Below are 16,195 nucleotides of genomic sequence, written 5' to 3' on the forward strand. Positions count from 1 at the left end.
TGTCACTCCTGCCCTTGCCCTGTCACCCTTATCCTGGCCCTTTCACCCTTATGCTGGCCCTGTTACCCCTATCCTGGCCCTGTCACCCCTGTGCTTGCCCTGTCAACCCTATCCTGGCCCTGTCACCCCTGTCCTGGTCCTGCCGCCGCTACCCTGGCCCTGTCACCCCTATCCTGTCCCTGTCATTTCTGTCCTAGCCCCGTCACCCCTGTCCTGGCCCCGTAACCCCTGTCTTGGCCCCGTCACCCCTGTCCTGGCCCCGTCACCCCTGTTCTGACCCCATCACCCCTGTTCTGACCCCATCACCCCTGTCCTGGCCCTGTTACTGCATACCCTCCAACTACCTTTTTGGCAGGTACAGTACCCGCAGCGCCTCCAGACCCCTCCCCAATGCACCACACCTCCGCACCTTCCCCTCCACCACATGCGGCACTCCACCCCTCCACCACACGCTGTGCCTCCAGACCCCCTACACCACCCGTGGCTCCCACTCCTTCGCCCCTCCACCACCCACAGCACCTCCAGACCCCCTCCACCATCCACCCCCCCATATATGTCTCCCCCCACACCTGCCCCCCTCCACCCACAGCATCTGCAGACACCCTCCTACATCCGCGGTCCCCCCCTCACCCACCCCTCCCGCACCCATGGCACCAGTGCATCTGCTCCTCCGCCAGATAGGAAATACCAAGAACGGTGCTCGGGCGCGATATGGGCTGTTGTTCTAATGCTGCTGCTAAACAACAGGATTAGTCAATCCTGATACCTGAACATACACAAAGAGAAAACAAGGATAGCAGCGCTGAATTCAATTAATAATGAAAATTAAAAAGTGAGATGGATTGGATGAAAACAGATTAAAAATTTTTAATTAAATACTCTGATTAATAACCAATTAAAAGTCAATGTGACCACCGGCAGAATTAGTGAACCAGAAATGTCCGTTCCTTTTAAATAATTGGACACCAGTTTAGGCAGATTATACAGGCTTAGGAGCTGATTGCACAGTCCCGAAAAGGGTTATTACCGCTTCTTATGCCGCTGGAGGGAGAAATATCCCATAGAAGATCCTTCAGTTGGGAGTTGGTAGCATATTCTCAATCCTCACCAGTATGCGGAGCTTGACTTGCGGGATGGTCCTTGGTACACCTGTTGGAATCCACCAAATAGCAAACTCTGGACATCCAGTATGGTCCGGGCACTGGTTCAGCAACAAAACAACGGTGATCAGGGTGGCAGCTGACGCGTTTCGCTGCAGGTTCTGCAGCTTTTTCAAAGTGAAGTGATTGCAAGCGCTGAGTAGGTTTTGAGCTACTCTGAAATGACAAAAAAAAATTTGCAGGCGCTCTGCGATACAACCGTTCGCACTTCTGCTAAGCTAAAATACACTCTCAGTGGGCGGTGGCATAGCGTTTGCTTGCCTGCTAAAAACTGCTAGCGAGCGATCAACTCGGAATGACCCCCTTACCTTTATACTCATGGAAGATTGCACAAAAAATAATTCAATACAAGGTATACTTGAAACAAATATTTAGAACACTGGTAAAAGGATCGGTAGCTATATTATTATTATTATTATTATTATTATTATTATTATTTTATTATTATTACCACCTCTGTTTTTGTTACTATTGCTAACTTATAATTTGCTGTGAAATGAATCCATTTCAATGTAACAATACACAATATAATAGGCACACAAGTCACATACTGTATAAGCTGATAACAGACAATTAACATGTAGAATAAGTGACTGTAAAACTCATTTTAATGAGTGTGATCAGATGCAGGCTTTTATGACTAATTCAGGCTTTCTGTTACAATCATCCTGAACAATGATGTATAACCCACTGCGCAGAGGTCACCTGACTGGTGCATGTGACATAAGAGTTCATTGCTTTTATCATTGCATTTAATTAAGGACACAAATATGTGAATGCAAATGTCTTTGGAGGAAATGTGTGGGAATAAAAGGAAAATGATTCCGTCAAGTCAAAGATCACTGAAAAGTTCATGTTTCTGAGAATTGTTTTCAAGTTGAACTAACATTTTATAGAGGTTATTCATTTAGCGCACACTGTTTCCAATATGGTTATGGGTGAATTAATTTTTGTAGTCAGGTAAATTTATGGAGATTAAGAAAATTATACATTTGTTTTATTATTTTCGTATTATTATTATTATTATTATTAAAATGATAATAATATTGCTGTTTCTTTAATGAGTACAACTTTAAATAACTATACAGCATACAGTATGTCTTTCGTAAATGAAACTCCTAATAAATACCTATTAAAAGAGAAATGAATAAAGATAGTATGTAGATTACCTTCCCGCTAGGAACACTCAACAGGTGTATTTACCATGATACAAGTCACATGGCTACTGGTACATATAATATACAGTATATTCTATTTCAGATGCAGTAAAGACAGTGGTGTGGACAGAGCCGGCCTAACCAAAATGATGCCCTAGGCAAGATTTTTCCTGGTGCCCCCCAGCACCACCACTAGTTCTGCCTCTGATCCTGAACGCCTTTCCCACCACCATAACCCCTCACCCATAGCAATTCTCATTTTGGTATTCCTACCCCCTGTATTCTAAATAGGAACAGTGCACACATTCGCTGTGCAGCCCAAAAAGGGGCGTGTTTTTACTTGGAAGGTCATGGCCACAAAATAGTACTCCCAATTCAAATTATGCCACACAGTAGTGCAACTTTATTCGCATTATATCATATTATTCATGTTACATCACACAGTAGTACCAATTTACCTTATATACGTTACTCCTCACAGTAGTGCCCCTTATTAACATTAGATTAGAATTAATTGCTCTTTATTCACATTAGACCACACAGCAGTACCCTTTATATATTTACACCACACAGTAGAGCACCTTATTCACATAATGCCATACATAAGTAATGCCTTTTTTATGCATAATACATAGAGATGAGCAGGTTCGGTTCCTCGGAATCCGAACCCGCCCGAACTTCAGCCTTTTTTGCACGGGTCCGAGCAGACTCGGATCCTCCCGCCTTGCTCGGTTAACCCGAGCGCGCCCGAACGTCATCATCCCGCTGTCGGATTCTCGCGAGACTCGGATTCTATATAAGGAGCCGCGCGTCACCGCCATTTTCACACGTGCATTGAGATTGATAGGGAGAGGACGTGGCTGGCGTCCTCTCCGTTTAGAATAGATTAGAGAGACACTTGATTTACTAATTTTGGGGAGCATTAGGAGTACTCAGTACAGTGCAGAGTTTTGCTGATAGTGACCACCAGTTTTATGTATAATCCGTTCTCTGCCTGAAAAAAAACGATACACAGTCACATACCATATCTGTGCTCAGCCTCAGTGTGCTGCATGATATATCATCTATGTATATCTGACTGTGCTGAGTGCTCACTGCTCACACAGCTGAATTGTGGGGGAGACTGGGGTGCAGTTATAGCAGGAGTACAGTGCACACTTTTGCTGCCAGTGACCACCAGTATATTGTCTGCCTGAAAAAGTTAAACACTCCTGTGGTGTTTTTTTTATTTTTATTCTATAGTATAAACGCATTCTCCTGACAGTGTCCAGCAGGTCCGTCATTCATTATATTATATAAATATTTACCTACAGTAGTGTTATATATTTTTTTTTTCATCTCTATCATCTTTATCATCTCTATATTAGCAGACGCAGTACGGTAGTCCACGGCTGTGTCTATCTCTGTGTCGTCAGTGCTCGTCCATAATTGTATACCTACCTACCTGTGGTGGGGGTTTTTTTTCTATCTTCTTCATACTAGTAGTTTAGGAGTCTGCTGACAGTGTCCACCAGGTCCGTCATTATAATCCTACAGTAGTAATATATTTAGTATATTATCTATACTAGCAGATGCAGTACGGTAGTCCACGGCTGTGGCTATCTCTGTGTCGTCAGTGCTCGTCCATAATTGTATACCTACCTGTGGTGGGGTTTTTTTTTCTATCTTCTTCATACTAGTAGTTTAGGAGTCTGCTGACAGTGTCCACCTGGTCCGTCATTATATTATATACCTACAGTAGTAATATATTTAGTATATTATCTATACTAGCAGACGCAGTACGGTAGGCCACGGCTGTACCTACCTCTGTGTCGTCACTCGTCCATAATTGTATACCTACCTACCTGTGGTGGGGTTTTTTTTCTATCTTCTTCATACTAGTAGTTTAGCAGTCTGCTGACAGTGTCCACCAGGTCCGTCATTATATTATATATACCTACAGTAGTTATATATATATTTTTTTTATATCATTAATTATCATCTCTATACTAGCAGACGCAGTACGGTAGTCCACGGCTGTAGCTACCTCTGTGTCGTCAGTCACTTGTCATCCATAAGTATACTAGTATCCATCCATCTCCATTGTTTACCTGAGGTTCCTTTTAGTTGTGCCTATTAAAATATGGAGAACAAAAATGTTGAGGTTCCAAAAATAGGGAAAGATCAAGATCCACTTCCACCTCGTGCTGAAGCTGCTGCCACTAGTCATGGCCGAGACGATGAAATGCCATCAATGTCGTCTGCCAAGGCCGATGCCCAATGTCATAGTACAGAGCATGTAAAATCCAAAACACAAAAGATCAGTAAAAAAAGGACTCAAAAATCTAAATTAAAATCGTCGGAGGAGAAGCGTAAACTTGCCAATATGCCATTTACCACACGGAGTGGCAAGGAACGGCTGAGGCCCTGGCCTATGTTCATGGCTAGTGGTTCAGCTTCACATGAGGATGGAAGCACTCAGCCTCTCGCTAGAAAAATGAAAAGACTTAAGCTGGCAAAAGCACAGCAAAGAACTGTGCGTTCTTCGTAATCACAAATCCACAAGGAGAGTCCAATTGTGTCGGTTGCGATGCCTGACCTTCCCAACACTGGACGTGAAGAGCATGCGCCTTCCACCATTTGCACGCCCCCTGCAAGTGCTGGAAGGAGCACCCGCAGTCCAGTTCCTGATAGTCAGATTGAAGATGTCAGTGTTGAAGTACACCAGGATGAGGAGGATATGGGTGTTGCTGGCGCTGGGGAGGAAATTGACAAGGAGGATTCTGATGGTGAGGTGGTTTGTTTAAGTCAGGCACCCGGGGAGACACCTGTAGTCCGTGGGAGGAATATGGCCATTGACATGCCTGGTGAAAATACAAAAAAAATCAGCTCTTCGGTGTGGAAGTATTTCAACAGAAATGCGGACAACATTTGTCAAGCCGTGTGTTGCCTTTGTCAAGCTGTAATAAGTAGGGGTAAGGACGTTAACCACCTCGGAACATCCTCCCTTATACGTCACCTGCAGCGCATTCATCATAAGTCAGTGACAAGTTCAAAAACTTTGGGCGACAGCGGAAGCAGTCCACTGACCAGTAAATCCCTTCCTCTTGTAACCAAGCTCACGCAAACCACCCCACCAACTCCCTCAGTGTCAATTTCCTCCTTCCCCAGGAATGCCAATAGTCCTGCAGGCCATGTCACTGGCAATTCTGACGAGTCCTCTCCTGCCTGGGATTCCTCCGATGCATCCTTGAGTGTAACGCCTACTGCTGCTGGCGCTGCTGTTGTTGCTGCTGGGAGTCGATGGTCATCCCAGAGGGGAAGTCGTAAGACCACTTTTACTACTTCCACCAAGCAATTGACTGTCCAACAGTCCTTTGCGAGGAAGATGAAATATCACAGCAGTCATCCTGCTGCAAAGCGGATAACTGAGGCCTTGGCATCCTGGGCGGTGAGAAACGTGGTTCCGGTATCCATCATTACTTCAGAGCCAACTATAGACTTGATTGAGGTACTGTGTCCCAGGTACCAAATACCATCTAGGTTCCATTTCTCTAGGCAGGTGATACCGAAAATTTACACAGACCTCAGAAAAATACTCACCAGTGTCCTAAAAAATGCAGTTGTACCCAATGTCCACTTAACCACGGACATGTGGACAAGTGGAGCAGGGCAGACTCAGGACTATATGACTGTGACAGCCCACTGAGTAGATGTATTGACTCCCGCCGCAAGAACAGCAGCGGCGGCACCAGTAGCAGCATCTCGCAAACGCCAACTCTTTCCTAGGCAGGCTACGCTTTGTATCACCGCTTTCCAGAATACGCACACAGCTGAAAACCTCTTACGGCAACTGAGGAAGATCATCGCAGAATGGCTTACCCCAATTGGACTCTCCTGTGGATTTGTGGCATCGGACAACGCCAGCAATATTGTGCGTGCATTATATCTGGGCAAGTTCCAGCACGTCCCATGTTTTGCACATACCTTGAATTTGGTGGTGCAGAATTATTTAAAAAATGAGAGGGGCGTGCAAGAGATGCTGTCGGTGGCCAGAAGAATTGCGGGACACTTTCGGCGTACAAGCACCACGTACAGAAGACTGGAGCAACACCAAAAACGCCTGAACCTGCCCTGCCATCATCTGAAGCAAGAAGTGGTAACGAGGTGGAATTCAACCCTCTATATGCTTCAGAGGATGGAGGAGCAGCAAAAGGCCATTCAAGCCTATACATCTGGCCACGATATAGGCAAAGTAGGTGGAATGCACCTGTCTCAAGCGCAGTGGAGAATGATTTCATCGTTGTGCAAGGTTCTGCAACCTTTTGAACTTGCCACACGTGAAGTCAGTTCAGACACTGCCAGCCTGAGTCAGGTCATTCCCCTCATCAGGCTTTTGCAGAAGAAGCTGGAGACATTGAAGGAGTAGCTAAGACATAGCGATTCCGCTAGGCATGTGGGACTTGTGGATGGAGACCTTCATTCGCTTAACCAGGATTCACGGGTGGTCAATCTGTTGAAATCAGAGCACTACATTTTGGCCACCGTGCTCGATCCTAGATTTAAAACCTACGTTGGATCTCTCTTTCCGGCAGACACAAGTCTGCAGGGGTTCAAAGACCTGCTGGTGGGAAAATTATCAAGTCAAGTGGAACTTGATCGGTCAACAGCTCCTCCTTCACATTCTCCCGCAATTGGGGGTGCGAGGAAAAGGCTCAGAATTCCGAGCCCACCCGCTGGCGGTGATGCAGGGCAGTCTGGAGCGACTGCTGATGCTGACATCTGGTCCGGACTGAAGGACCTGCCAACGATTACGGACATGTCGTCTACTGGCACTGCATATTATTCTCTCTCCATTGAAAGAATGGTGGAGGATTATATGAGTGACCGCATCCAAGTAGGCACGTAAGTCAGTCCGTACGTATACTGGCAGGAAAAAGAGGCAATTTGGAGGCCCTTGCAGAAACTGGCTTTATTCTACCTAAGTTGCCCTCCCACAAGTGTGTACTCCGAAAGAGTGTTTAGTGCCGCCGCTCACCTTGTCAGCAATCGGCGTACGAGGTTACTTCCAGAAAATGTGGAGAAGATGATGTTCATTAAAATGAATTATAATCAATTCCTCCGTGGAGACATTGACCAGCAGCAATTGCCTCCACAAAGTACACAGGGAGCTGAGATGGTGGATTCCAGTGGGGACGAATTGATAATCTGTGAGGAGGGGGATGTACACGGTGATGAATCGGAGGATGATGATGAGGTGGACATCTTGCCTCTGTAGAGCCAGTGTGTGCAAGGAGAGATTAATTGCTTCTTTTTTGGTGGGGGTCCAAACCAACCCGTCATTTCAGTCACAGTCGTGTGGCAGACCCTGTCACTGAAATGATGGGTTGGTTAAAGTGTGCATGTCCTGTTTATACAACATAAGGGTGGGTGGGAGGGCCAAAGGACAATTCCATCTTGCACCTCTTTTTTCTTTAATTTTTCTTTGCGTCATGTGCTGTTTGGGGAGTGTTTTTTGGAAGGGCCATCCTGCGTGACACTGCAGTGCCACTCCTAGATGGGCCAGGTGTTTGTGTCGGCCACTAGGGTCGCTTAGCTTACTCACACAGCTACCTCATTGCGCCTCTTTTTTTTCTTCTTTGCGTCATGTGCTGTTTGGGGAGTATTTTTTGGAAGGGCCATCCTGCGTGACACTGCAGTGCCACTCCTAGATGGGCCAGGTGTTTGTGTCGGCCACTTGAGTCGCTTAGCTTAGCCATCCAGCGACCTCTGTGCAAATTTTAGGACTAAAAATAATATTGTGAGGTGTGAGGTGTTCAGAATAGACTGAAAATGAGTGGAAATTATGGTTATTGAGGTTAATAATACTTTGGGATCAAAATGACCCCCAAATTCTATGATTTAAGCTGTTTTTTAGGGGTTTTTTTTAAAAAAAACACCCGAATCCAAAACACACCCGAATCCGACAAAAAAAATTCGGTGAGATTTTGCCAAAACGCGTTCGAACCCAAAACACGGCCGCGGAACCGAACCCAAAACCAAAACACAAAACCCGAAAAATTTCCGGTGCACATCTCTAAACAACACAGTAATGCCCTCACACATATGACACACATTATTAATGTCCTTATAAACATACTCTAATGCGCCTTATTCATTATGCTAACCTTTATTAATGCCCTTATACACATAATGTCCCTTACACATTTGCTGCATATTAATGCATTTATACACGACACACATAATGCCCTTTACACATATGCCAAACATTATTGCTTAACCCACCCGCACACAGCACTCACACGGCCGCTAACACTGTGACCTCTGCCTCTGCTTGAATGCATCTTGCCTCAATACACCATACAGCAGGAGATGCCTGGTATGAGTCAGCTGGCAGCTCCCGGCCAGCTATGCTAAAGTCTGGCACCTTTTTTTGATGTTTTATTTGCATTACTATTAGAGATGAGCGCCTGAAATTTTTCGGGTTTTGTGTTTTGGTTTTGGGTTCGGTTCCGCGGCCGTGTTTTGGGTTCGAACGCGTTTTGGCAAAACCTCACCGAATTTTTTTTGTCGGATTCGGGTGTGTTTTGGATTCGGGTGTTTTTTTCAAAAAACACTAAAAAACAGCTTAAATCATAGAATTTGGGGGTCATTTTGATCCCAAAGTATTATTAACCTCAAAAACCATAATTTACACTCATTTTCAGTCTATTCTGAATACCTCACACCTCACAATATTATTTTTAGTCCTAAAATTTGCACCGAGGTCGCTGTGTGAGTAAGATAAGCGACCCTAGTGGCCGACACAAACACCGGGCCCATCTAGGAGTGGCACTGCAGTGTCACGCAGGATGTCCCTTCCAAAAAACCCTCCCCAAACAGCACATGACGCAAAGAAAAAAAGAGGCGCAATGAGGTAGCTGTGTGAGTAAGATTAGCGACCCTAGTGGCCGACACAAACACCGGGCCCATCTAGGAGTGGCACTGCAGTGTCACGCAGGATGGCCCTTCCAAAAAACCCTCCCCAAACAGCACATGACGCAAAGAAAAAAAGAGGCGCAATGAGGTAGCTGTGTGAGTAAGATTAGCGACCCTAGTGGCCGACACAAACACCGGGCCCATCTAGGAGTGGCACTGCAGTGTCACGCAGGATGTCCCTTCCAAAAAACCCTCCCCAAACAGCACATGACGCAAAGAAAAAAAGAGGCGCAATGAGGTAGCTGTGTGAGTAAGATTAGCGACCCTAGTGGCCGACACAAACACCGGGCCCATCTAGGAGTGGCACTGCAGTGTCACGCAGGATGTCCCTTCCAAAAAACCCTCCCCAAACAGCACATGACGCAAAGAAAAAAAGAGGCGCAATGAGGTAGCTGACTGTGTGAGTAAGATTAGCGACCCTAGTGGCCGACACAAACACCGGGCCCATTTAGGAGTGGCACTGCAGTGTCACGCAGGATGTCCCTTCCAAAAAACCCTCCCCAATCAGCACATGATGCAAAGAAAAAGAAAAGAAAAAAGAGGTGCAAGATGGAATTGTCCTTGGGCCCTCCCACCCACCCTTATGTTGTATAAACAAAACAGGACATGCACACTTTAACCAACCCATCATTTCAGTGACAGGGTCTGCCACACGACTGTGACTGATATGACGGGTTGGTTTGGACCCCCCCAAAAAAGAAGCAATTAATCTCTCCTTGCACAAACTGGCTCTACAGAGGCAAGATGTCCACCTCATCATCACCCTCCGATATATCACGTGTACATCCCCCTCCTCACAGATTATCAATTCGTCCCCACTGGAATCCACCATCTCAGCTCCCTGTGTACTTTGTGGAGGCAATTGCTGCTGGTCAATGTCTCCGCGGAGGAATTGATTATAATTCATTTTAATGAACATCATCTTCTCCACATTTTCTGGATGTAACCTCGTACGCCGATTGCTGACAAGGTAAGCGGCGGCACTAAACACTCTTTCGGAGTACACACTTGTGGGAGGGCAACTTAGGTAGAATAAAGCCAGTTTGTGCAAGGGCCTCCAAATTGCCTCTTTTTCCTGCCAGTATACGTACGGACTGTGTGACGTGCCTACTTGGATGCGGTCACTCATATAATCCTCCACCATTCTATCAATGTTGAGAGAATCATATGCAGTGACAGTAGACGACATGTCCGTGGCCCTCATTCCGAGTTGTTCGCTCGGTATTTTTCATCGCATCGCAGTGAAAATCCGCTTAGTACGCATGCGCAATATTCGCACTGCGACTGCGCCAAGTAACTTTACTATGAAGAAAGTATTTTTACTCACGGCTTTTTCTTCGCTCCGGCGAACGTAATGTGATTGACAGGAAATGGGTGTTACTGGGCGGAAACACGGCGTTTCATGGGCGTGTGGCTGAAAACGCTACCGTTTCCGGAAAAAACGCAGGAGTGGCCGGAGAAACGGTGGGAGTGCCTGGGCGAACGCTGGGTGTGTTTGTGACGTCAACCAGGAACGACAAGCACTGAACTGATCGCACAGGCAGAGTAAGTCTGGAGCTACTCTGAAACTGCTAACTCGTTTGTAATCGCAATATTGCGCCTACGTCGGTCGCAATTTTAAGAAGCTAAGATTCACTCCCAGTAGGCGGCGGCTTAGCGTGTGTAACTCTGCTACATTCGCCTTGCGAGCGAACAACTCGGAATGAGGGCCCGTAATCGTTGTCAGGTCCTTCAGTCCGGACCAGATGTCAGCATCAGCAGTCGCTCCAGACTGCCCTGCATCACCGCCAGCGGGTGGGCTCGGAATTCTGAGCCTTTTCCTCGCACCCCCAGTTGCGGGAGAATGTGAAGGAGGAGATGTTGACAGGTCGCGTTCCGCTTGACTTGACAATTTTGTCACCAGCAGGTCTTTCAACCCCAGCAGACTTGTGTCTGCCGGAAAGAGAGATCCAAGGTAGGCTTTAAATCTAGGATTGAGCACGGTGGCCAAAATGTAGTGCTCTGATTTCAACAGATTGACCACCCGTGAATCCTTGTTAAGCGAATTAAGGGCTCCATCCACAAGTCCCACATGCCTAGCGGAATCGCTCCGTGTTAGCTCCTCCTTCAATGTCTCCAGCTTCTTCTGCAAAAGCCTGATGAGGGGAATGACCTGACTCAGGCTGGCAGTGTCTGAACTGACTTCACGTGTGGCAAGTTCAAAGGGCATCAGAACCTTGCACAACGTTGAAATCATTCTCCACTGCGCTTGAGACAGGTGCATTCCACCTACTATATCGTGCTCAATTGTATAGGCTTGAATGGCCTTTTGCTGCTCCTCCAACCTCTGAAGCATATAGAGGGTTGAATTCCACCTCGTTACCACTTCTTGCTTCAGATGATGGCAGGGCAGGTTCAGTAGTTTTTGGTGGTGCTCCAGTCTTCTGTACGTGGTGCCTGTACGCCGAAAGTGTCCCGCAATTCTTCTGGCCACCGACAGCATCTCTTGCACGCCCCTGTCGTTTTTTAAAAAATTCTGCACCACCAAATTCAAGGTATGTGCAAAACATGGGACGTGCTGGAATTTGCCCATATTTAATGCACACACAATATTGCTGGCGTTGTCCGATGCCACAAATCCACAGGAGAGTCCAATTGGGGTAAGCCATTCCGCGATGATCTTCCTCAGTTGCCGTAAGAGGTTTTCAGCTGTGTGCGTATTCTGGAAAGCGGTGATACAAAGCGTAGCCTGCCTAGGAAAGAGTTGGCGTTTGCGAGATGCTGCTACTGGTGCCGCCGCTGCTGTTCTTGCGGCGGGAGTCCATACATCTACCCAGTGGGCTGTCACAGTCATATAGTCCTGACCCTGCCCTGCTCCACTTGTCCACATGTCCGTGGTTAAGTGGACATTGGGTACAACTGCATTTTTTAGGACACTGGTGAGTCTTTTTCTGACGTCCGTGTACATTCTCGGTATCGCCTGCCTAGAGAAGTGGAACCTAGATGGTATTTGGTAACGGGGGCACACTGCCTCAATAAATTGTCTAGTTCCCTGTGAACTAACGGCGGATACCGGACGCACGTCTAACACCAACATAGTTGTCAAGGCCTCAGTTATCCGCTTTGCAGTAGGATGACTGCTGTGATATTTCATCTTCCTCGCAAAGGACTGTTGAACAGTCAATTGCTTACTGGAAGTAGTACAAGTGGGCTTACGACTTCCCCTCTGGGATGACCATCGACTCCCAGCGGCAACAACAGCAGCGCCAGCAGCAGTAGGCGTTACACGCAAGGATGCATCGGAGGAATCCCAGGCAGGAGAGGACTCGTCAGAATTGCCAGTGACATGGCCTGCAGGACTATTGGCATTCCTGGGGAAGGAGGAAATTGACACTGAGGGAGTTGGTGGGGTGGTTTGCGTGAGCTTGGTTACAAGAGGAAGGGATTTACTGGTCAGTGGACTGCTTCCGCTGTCACCCAAAGTTTTTGAACTTGTCACTGACTTATTATGAATGCGCTGCAGGTGACGTATAAGGGAGGATGTTCCGAGGTGGTTAACGTCCTTACCCCTACTTATTACAGCTTGACAAAGGGAACACACGGCTTGACACCTGTTGTCCGCATTTCTGGTGAAATACCTCCACACCGAAGAGCTGATTTTTTTGGTATTTTCACCTGGCATGTCAACGGCCATATTCCTCCCACGGACAACAGGTGTCTCCCCGGGTGCCTGACTTAAACAAACCACCTCACCATCAGAATCCTCCTGGTCAATTTCCTCCCCAGCGCCAGCAACACCCATATCCTCCTCATCCTGGTGTACTTCAACACTGACATCTTCAATCTGACTATCAGGAACTGGACTGCGGGTGCTCCTTCCAGCACTTGCAGGGGGCGTGCAAATGGTGGAAGGCGCATGCTCTTTACGTCCAGTGTTGGGAAGGTCAGGCATCGCAACCGACACAATTGGACTCTCCTTGTGGATTTGGGATTTCGAAGAATGCACAGTTCTTTGCTGTGCTGCTTTTGCCAGCTTGAGTCTTTTCATTTTTCTAGCGAGAGGCTGAGTGCTTCCATCCTCATGTGAAGCTGAACCACTAGCCATGAACATAGGCCAGGGCCTCAGCCGTTCCTTGCCACTCCGTGTCGTAAATGGCATATTGGCAAGTTTACGCTTCTCCTCCGACAATTTTATTTTAGGTTTTGGAGTCCTTTTTTTTCTGATATTTGGTGTTTTGGATTTGACATGCTCTGTACTATGACATTGGGCATCGGCCTTGGCAGACGACGTTGCTGGCATTTCATCGTCTCGGCCATGACTAGTGGCAGCAGCTTCAGCACGAGGTGGAAGTGGATCTTGATCTTTCCCTAATTTTGGAACCTCAACATTTTTGTTCTCCATATTTTAATAGGCACAACTAAAAGGCACCTCAGGTAAACAATGGAGATGGATACTAGTATACAATTATGGACTGCCTGCCGAGTGCAGACACAGAGGTAGCCACAGCCGTGAACTACCGTACTGTACTGTGTCTGCTGCTAATATAGACTGGTTGATAAAGAGATAGTATACTCGTAACTAGTATGTATGTATAAAGAAAGAAAGAAAAACCACGGTTAGGTGGTATATACAATTATGGACGGGCTGCCGAGTGCCGACACAGAGGTAGCCAGAGCCGTGAACTACCGCACTGTACTGTGTCTGCTGCTAATATATAGACTGGTTGATAAAGAGATAGTATACTCGTAACTAGTATGTATGTATAAAGAAAGAAAAAAAAACCACGGTTAGGTGGTATATACAATTATGGACGGGCTGCCGAGTGCCGACACAGAGGTAGCCACAGCCGTGAACTACCGCACTGTACTGTGTCTGCTGCTAATATAGACTGGTTGATAAAGAGATAGTATACTCGTAACTAGTATGTATGTATAAAGAAAGAAAAAAAAACCATGGTTAGGTGGTATATACAATTATGGACGGGCTGCCGAGTGCCGACACAGAGGTAGCCACAGCCGTGAACTACCGCACTGTACTGTGTCTGCTGCTAATATATAGACTGGTTGATAAAGAGATAGTATACTCGTAACTAGTATGTATGTATAAAGAAAGAAAAAAAAACCACGGTTAGGTGGTATATACAATTATGGACGGGCTGCCGAGTGCCGACACAGAGGTAGCCACAGCCGTGAACTACCGCACTGTACTGTGTCTGCTGCTAATATATAGACTGGTTGATAAAGAGATAGTATACTCGTAACTAGTATGTATGTATAAAGAAAGAAAAAAAAACCACGGTTAGGTGGTATATACAATTATGGACGGGCTGCCGAGTGCCGACACAGAGGTAGCCACAGCCGTGAACTACCGCACTGTACTGTGTCTGCTGCTAATATAGACTGGTTGATAAAGAGATAGTATACTCGTAACTAGTATGTATGTATAAAGAAAGAAAAAAAAACCACGGTTAGGTGGTATATACAATTATGGACGGGCTGCCGAGTGCCGACACAGAGGTAGCCACAGCCGTGAACTACCGCACTGTACTGTGTCTGCTGCTAATATATAGACTGGTTGATAAAGAGATAGTATACTCGTAACTAGTATGTATGTATAAAGAAAGAAAAAAAAACCACGGTTAGGTGGTATATACAATTATGGACGGGCTGCCGAGTGCCGACACAGAGGTAGCCACAGCCGTGAACTACCGCACTGTACTGTGTCTGCTGCTAATATATAGACTGGTTGATAAAGAGATAGTATACTCGTAACTAGTATGTATGTATAAAGAAAGAAAAAAAAACCACGGTTAGGTGGTATATACAATTATGGACGGGCTGCCGAGTGCCGACACAGAGGTAGCCACAGCCGTGAACTACCGCACTGTACTGTGTCTGCTGCTAATATAGACTGGTTGATAAAGAGATAGTATACTCGTAACTAGTATGTATGTATAAAGAAAGAAAAAAAAACCACGGTTAGGTGGTATATACAATTATGGACGGGCTGCCGAGTGCCGACACAGAGGTAGCCACAGCCGTGAACTACCGCACTGTACTGTGTCTGCTGCTAATATAGACTGGTTGATAAAGAGATAGTATACTCGTAACTAGTATGACTATAAAGAAAGAAAAAAAAACCACGGTTAGGTGGTATATACAATTATGGACGGGCTGCCGAGTGCCGACACAGAGGTAGCCACAGCCGTGAACTACCGCACTGTACTGTGTCTGCTGCTAATATATAGACTGGTTGATAAAGAGATAGTATACTCGTAACTAGTATGTATGTATAAAGAAAGAAAAAAAAACCACGGTTAGGTGGTATATACAATTATGGACGGGCTGCCGAGTGCCGACACAGAGGTAGCCACAGCCGTGAACTACCGCACTGTACTGTGTCTGCTGCTAATATAGACTGGTTGATAAAGAGATAGTATACTCGTAACTAGTATGTATGTATAAAGAAAGAAAAAAAAACCACGGTTAGGTGGTATATACAATTATGGACGGGCTGCCGAGTGCCGACACAGAGGTAGCCACAGCCGTGAACTACCGCACTGTACTGTGTCTGCTGCTAATATATAGACTGGTTGATAAAGAGATAGTATACTCGTAACTAGTTTGTATGTATAAAGAAAGAAAAAAAAACCACGGTTAGGTGGTATATACAATTATGGACGGGCTGCCGAGTGCCGACACAGAGGTAGCCACAGCCGTGAACTACCGCACTGTACTGTGTCTGCTACTAATATAGACTGGTTGATAAAGAGATAGTATACTCGTAACTAGTATGTATGTATAAAGAAAGAAAAAAAAACCACGGTTAGGTGGTATATACAATTATGGACGGGCTGCCGAGTGCCGACACAGAGGTAGCCACAGCCGTGAACTACCGCACTGTACTGTGTCTGCTGCTAATATAGACTGGTTGATAAAGAG

The 16,195-nt window shown here is 46.2% G+C and overlaps 1 long non-coding RNA gene across 1 annotated transcript in view; it reads right to left on the minus strand.

Moving 5' to 3' along the window:
• Positions 1–847: 847 nt before the first annotated feature.
• LOC135021041 (uncharacterized) overlaps positions 848–16,195 on the minus strand; it is a 38,120-nt gene continuing 22,772 nt past the window's right edge. Inside the window, exon 2 of the long non-coding RNA XR_010218408.1 lies at positions 848–1,316. This is a non-coding gene — a long non-coding RNA (uncharacterized LOC135021041). The remainder of the gene's footprint in view (positions 1,317–16,195) is intronic.

This window comes from Pseudophryne corroboree, chromosome 1, assembly GCF_028390025.1.
Source record: "Pseudophryne corroboree isolate aPseCor3 chromosome 1, aPseCor3.hap2, whole genome shotgun sequence".
In the NCBI taxonomy this organism is placed as follows: domain Eukaryota; kingdom Metazoa; phylum Chordata; class Amphibia; order Anura; family Myobatrachidae; genus Pseudophryne; species Pseudophryne corroboree.